Here is a 6,060-nt window from a genome sequence, read left to right on the forward strand (position 1 = left end):
AACCTTCCATATGATATATTAACTGTTTTCCCACATCAGATAAACTGCACGAGTCAGCTTACGCATCACTCAGATAACATACAAATAACTAGATTAATGTAGAGAAAAACTCATAACAAGTTAACAGATATATATATATATATATATATATATATATATATAGAGAGAGAGAGAGAGAGGGTTAGATCTTCTGGGTTAATAATAATATGTAAAAATAAATTGTATACACAATGTTTATTACATGCAAAACGCAAGTCTTAACCTAGTTAATGAATATATTTGATGAATTATTGTCGTTATAATAAATATTTTTGGTACACTCTACTCTCTCCGGTTTTTTTAAACGTCGTTGTAATCTTTAAAATCTATTTCACTATAAATGTTGTTTTATATATTTAATGCATATGTTTGATAGTTTTTTTCCACTTCTATACCTATCTTTCAGTTTATTAATTAGCAAAAATCAAGTAAAATAGTGTATTAATTAGGTGTATAGTAAAAATTTAATAATTTTTTAATATGCATGAAACAACTTTAAACGACATATAAAATAAAACGGAGGGAGTATCATTGATGCTTTTAACTCTTAAGGCCTTAAAGCATTTTTATTACACCACTTAAGAAAATTTCTATTTGCTTAATTGGCGACAACTGAACTACTTGACATCTTATTAAATGTCCATAATTATTATATTTGTATTTAAGTTGTTGTCATTAGCTAGCTACCTGAATTCCTATAATAGACGGCTGTAAAATTTTCTATGTAATATTTTTCATTGTTTGTAACAGCATAACTAATCGTACATTAAAAAAATTGTTGTCATTAATTAGCTAGCTATATGTCAAACTTTATTAGGGTTTTTGATTGATAATAATACTTTTCCTTAAACTAATAATATTTTATACGGTTATTCACAATCAAAAAATATTTAATACGGTTATATATGGAAACTTGAAATGTATAAATAGATAGTAAGGCAAACACGTATTACTCAACTTGTAGTAAGATTCATCCACTACTAGCTCAAAAGTAAAACCTCTTTTCACTTCCCAATAAAAAATCCAATACAAAAAAATTATAGCCATGAGCATGGGTATCATGAATCCATCTAGTTTCACACTTGTTATATTTTCCTTTACGTTGGTCTTGGACTCTTGGCTCTCGCTATGCTTTCCTTAAGATCCAAGAAACCAAAAGGCCAGCTTCCTCCGGAGCCACGGGGATGGCCGTTCATAGGGAACTTGTTCCATATGCTCATGAACCGGCCGGCTCACGTGTGGATCCACCGGTCCATGGAGGACATGCAAACGAAGATAGGTTGCTTCCGCTTCGCCCGCGTCCACGTTATCACCGTAACCTCAAGCGAGATCGCCCGAGAAGTGCTTAGAGAAAAAGACGAGGCTCTTGCAGATAGATCAGAGTCGTACTCGAGAAATCTCATTAGTCATGGCTACAAAGAAGTTATTTTCTCTTCCTACGGAGAGAGTTGGAAGCTGATGAAGAAAATGATGATCACAAAACTAATGTCTCCGACAATGTTGAGTAAAACCCTCGACGATAGAACACTAGAAGCGGATAATATCGTCACGTATGTTTTCAATCTATCCCTATCAGGGTCCATAAACGAAGTCGGTTAACGTGAGAGATGTTGCCTTAACGTATTGCCATGCCGTGATGATAAGGATGATGTTTGGCCAGAGGCATTTTGTGTAAGATCATTTGGTGGGGTCACATATGTTAAAGGAATAAATATGATAGAGCCCCTAATCAATTAGCCTATTTAAGTGGTCACTATTGTGAATAAGGTAAAGGCTTGGGCATAAGTGTTATGAAATATTTATATGTGGATACCTTAAGTAATTTCTAGTTTAACGAAGGGCTGAACTAGAAATTAATTCTCTATATATAAATAGGGTTATGGTCCGTAAGGCAACCCTAACCGAAAATACAGATTCTCTCTATATCCCATCAATAGAGAACTCAAGTCACATAGGGTTTGCTTTGGAAGATCTATTCCCTAATTTCAGATCCTAAAAGCAATGGATATAGGTACGTTTCCGCTTAAGTCTATTCAATCAGAGAATCATATGGTTAAAGGATTCATATTGATGAATCACAAAAGAATTAATTTAACATTTTGATGTAGCCGCTGAGGATGGAGGTCTTGGGCCGAAAGAGAAAGAGCATATGGACGCAATTTACCGAGCTATAGATTGTTTTTTCAGCTTTAATGTGGCGAATTACATCCCTTTTCTTAGAAGATGGAACATCGACAAAGAGGAGGCGCATGTTAGAGAAGCGGTTGACATACTCAATCGATGCAACGACCCGATCATCCACGAGAGAATGCATTTGTGGAGGAAGAAAGGCGGGAAAGAGACAGAAGAAGATTGACTCGATATTCTTATCACCCTTAAAGATGACCAAGGAATGTCTTTGTTCACATGGTGTGGGAATTTCTACGTAACGGGAATGAGCGTGTAAGCTCAGGATCCCTTACTTTTACAAATGTTAAATCACCCCTTGTGGCGGAGGGGTTGGCTTTGTTATCAGCAATGGAAGACGCAGTATCGTGGGATTTCAGACAAATCTCATTCGAGTCAGATTCAAGCAGGTTGATGAAGGCAGTTAAAGAAGGCTCAAATGTTTCAGATTTGCACGGAATCCTCTGTGATATTTATGCTTTATCTATGGCTTTTGATGTTGTTTCTTTTTATTGGGTCAGTAGAAACTCTGTTTCTCATGTGGATGGAATAACCAAATATGTGCTTAAGAACCTTGTATTGAACCTAGTTTAATTTTTAATGGAAAGTAGTTGTGAACAAAAAAAAAAAAAAAAGAATGTCTTTGATCACATTTAATGAGATTAGGGCTCAATGGAAGGTAATTGACGTTCACACCATCAAATTCTGACAAAATATTAATTAGGGTTTAATGTTTTATGCATATATATCTTCAAATATGTAGGATATCAATGTTGCATCGATTGATAATACAATGAACAACGTGGAGTGGACGATAGCGGAGATGTTGAATAATCCTGAGATTCTGGAGAAAGCCACTAATGAATTGGACATGGTAGTTGGTAAAGACAGACTTGTGCAAAGACTTGTGCAAAGACTTGTGCAAGAATCAGACATTCCACAACTCAACTACATCAAAGCTTGTAGTTGAGAATCTTTCCGGCTTCATCCAGCTAATGCCTTCATGCCTCCTCATGTAGCCCGACAAGATACCACTCTCGCTGGTTATTTCATTCCCAAAGGTAAAGTCACTCATTTTTATTATATATACGATCATGTCTACGATGATGAGTTTGCATCTGCTTTAGTCTCAAGATTTATCAACTATATTATAGATATTTTTAAAAAGAAGTCAAGATTTATCAACTATATTATAGATATTTTTAAATAGAAGGTAGCACTATATCAGTATATATAATAGACCCAGGGCCGGCTTACAATGGAGACAAACGGTGCGACCGCCCCGGACTCAAGCCCGTGTCTCCACTTATAATAATAATTAAGGGGCTAATTTTATATAAATCTATTATCTTATTTATAAAAAAAATATAAATAAAACTGAAAAAGATCCAAAATTATTTTCTATGTATATAGTTTTATTTTCATTACAAAATATATAAAATATTACTGATTAAATTTTAAAATTATTTTAAACATTATTAGCATATAAATTTTAAAGAGTAAAAAAAAAAAAATTTGTCCTAGAACGCCCCCGAAGACGATCTATTTTGAGATCTAGCTTGTAGCATTCATGAACGATACAAACTAAATATACTTGACAGATCAATAGGATTACAAATATTTATTGACAGTTAGAAACCAATATATGATAAGCATATTTTATTTATATTTCCAAATTATAATGAATCAATCAGTCACTATTTGATTGAACCAATGAATATCTAACGTAATCTTGTATGACATACAGTAAGCAAGAAATGACGTAAGGCATGTGCATGGACAATTATCTAGTGTGAAAAGGAAACCATTTAAAAATGCAGTTTGACATCTTCCTGCTATGTTCATGTTCTTTTAAGCGAATATTTATTTGGAAGGCACCACTCATTTACATAATAAGATGAGAAAAAGAGTAGTATAATCGTTTCGTTTTTCAATTAAGACAAAATTGACGACGAATATAGTGGCTCTCTTTACGGTTATCTCGGTATTAAATTACTATAACTATTTTTTAAAAATAATAATAATATTAAAACTATAAATTTTAATAACAATATTAAAACTATAAATTTTAATAATATTAAAACTATAAATTTTAATAATATATATACCTTATAATATATATACATTTTAAATGTAATTTTTAAAATTAACATTAAAATATTATAAAGTTAAGAATTGACTTTATTAAAAATAAAAATAATTTATTTATGTTTATATAATTTTATAATAATTACTAAATTTATAATATTAAAGAGACCACATATTTGTTGATTAATTTTAAAATTTGATTTATCATATTTGACATGACTTAACTTAAGACTAATTTTTACTAGTTCATTAAATTTATTAATTTATAGAATATAATTTTTACGGCATAGTATATTCTACATAATTTAGGGTCTGAATGAAAAAAACGGATCAAACGTTGCGGATCAAGCGTTTCGAGCGAAACAAGAGTGGATCAAGCAGTTTAAGCGTGGATATAGTGGATCTAACGGTTCAAAACATATGTTTGAATGGAAAAGTGGATAAAAAGTGGTCCAAAGTATTCTGATAATTTAAATTAATCTTTTATAATACTATTTATTTTCATAACTAAAAATTTTTATTTTAAAAATACTTTATAATTGAAAATATAAAATTTTATTTAAAATAAAATAAAAAAATTTAATCATATATATTATTATTTTGAGTTTTAAAATTAAATATGTATTTGACTGCGGATATTTTAAAAATAATTTTGCTTTGATAAAAAACGGAGTAAAATAAATTTAAAATTACTTTTAAAAAAAATAAACTATTATTTAATTTATAATTATTATTTTTGTCGTATTTATAATTAAAATTAATTATTTAAAATAGTTGTTTTGAATTCATTAAATATTATAAATAAATCAGATATATTTTCATAACTAATTCAAACAAACTACTTTAGAAAAGGAAGATTTTATATTGATTTTAAAATTTAATCAATTAGTTGTCTTCACAAATATTAAATTGTATTGAAATATGAAAATTATTTATAATATATAGTTCAGTTAAAGATTAATTGGAAAAAAAAATTAATTTACATCAAAATTAATTGAATTATTTAGTTCAAAAAAATTATTAGATAATTATTTTATTTAACAGTTATTCTTAAAACATAAAAGTCAACAATTGCAATATATGAAAAAAATGAAATTCAATAATAAAAATGAATGAAACGCCAAAACTACTCCACAATTGCAATGTGATTACTGTACATGACAGTTCTTTGATTTTACTCACAAATCTTGACCGCATGCAGTCTAAATATATAATACTAATATATAAGACATATCATATTTTAGTTTGCAAAAATTCTTGAATGGAAAAACAGATGGTGGTTCCTACACCTAAGTGTGTCATCCACTTCTTTTTTTTTTGCTCCCCAATCAAAACCTTAGTCAAACATTATATGACATCTCATTGCCACAATAGGTGGTCATGTTCGTGTGAGTCGTCACTACAAGAAAACAGGGAGATTCTGATGGCCGAAATCGTCAGAAATTCGTCGGAATAGACCGATTCCGACGAATTTCTGACGAATCTGTCCGTCGGTATCGTTTTGTCGGAAAAAAAAAATTCATCGGAATTTCGTCAGAACTTCCGACGACTTTCTGACGAATACCGAGAAACGTCATTCTGACGAACTTCCGACGATATTACGATGCGGACACACGAGACCAGAGTTCATCGGAAAAATTATTTACCGACAGAGAACGTTCCTCAGACAATTCCGACGTAGTGGATTTCTCGGTGTATTCCGACGGACATTGGTCGTCGAAATTTACCGACGGACATTAGTCGTCGGAATATACCGACGGATATTTG

At 30.8% G+C, this 6,060-nt stretch overlaps 1 pseudogene; it reads left to right on the plus strand.

Moving 5' to 3' along the window:
* Window positions 1-1,084: 1,084 nt before the first annotated feature.
* The window catches only part of LOC106326644, a 5,614-nt pseudogene continuing 638 nt past the window's right edge, over window positions 1,085-6,060 (plus strand).

This window comes from Brassica oleracea, chromosome C2 (genome assembly GCF_000695525.1).
Source record: "Brassica oleracea var. oleracea cultivar TO1000 chromosome C2, BOL, whole genome shotgun sequence".
Taxonomy (NCBI): Eukaryota; Viridiplantae; Streptophyta; class Magnoliopsida; order Brassicales; family Brassicaceae; genus Brassica; species Brassica oleracea.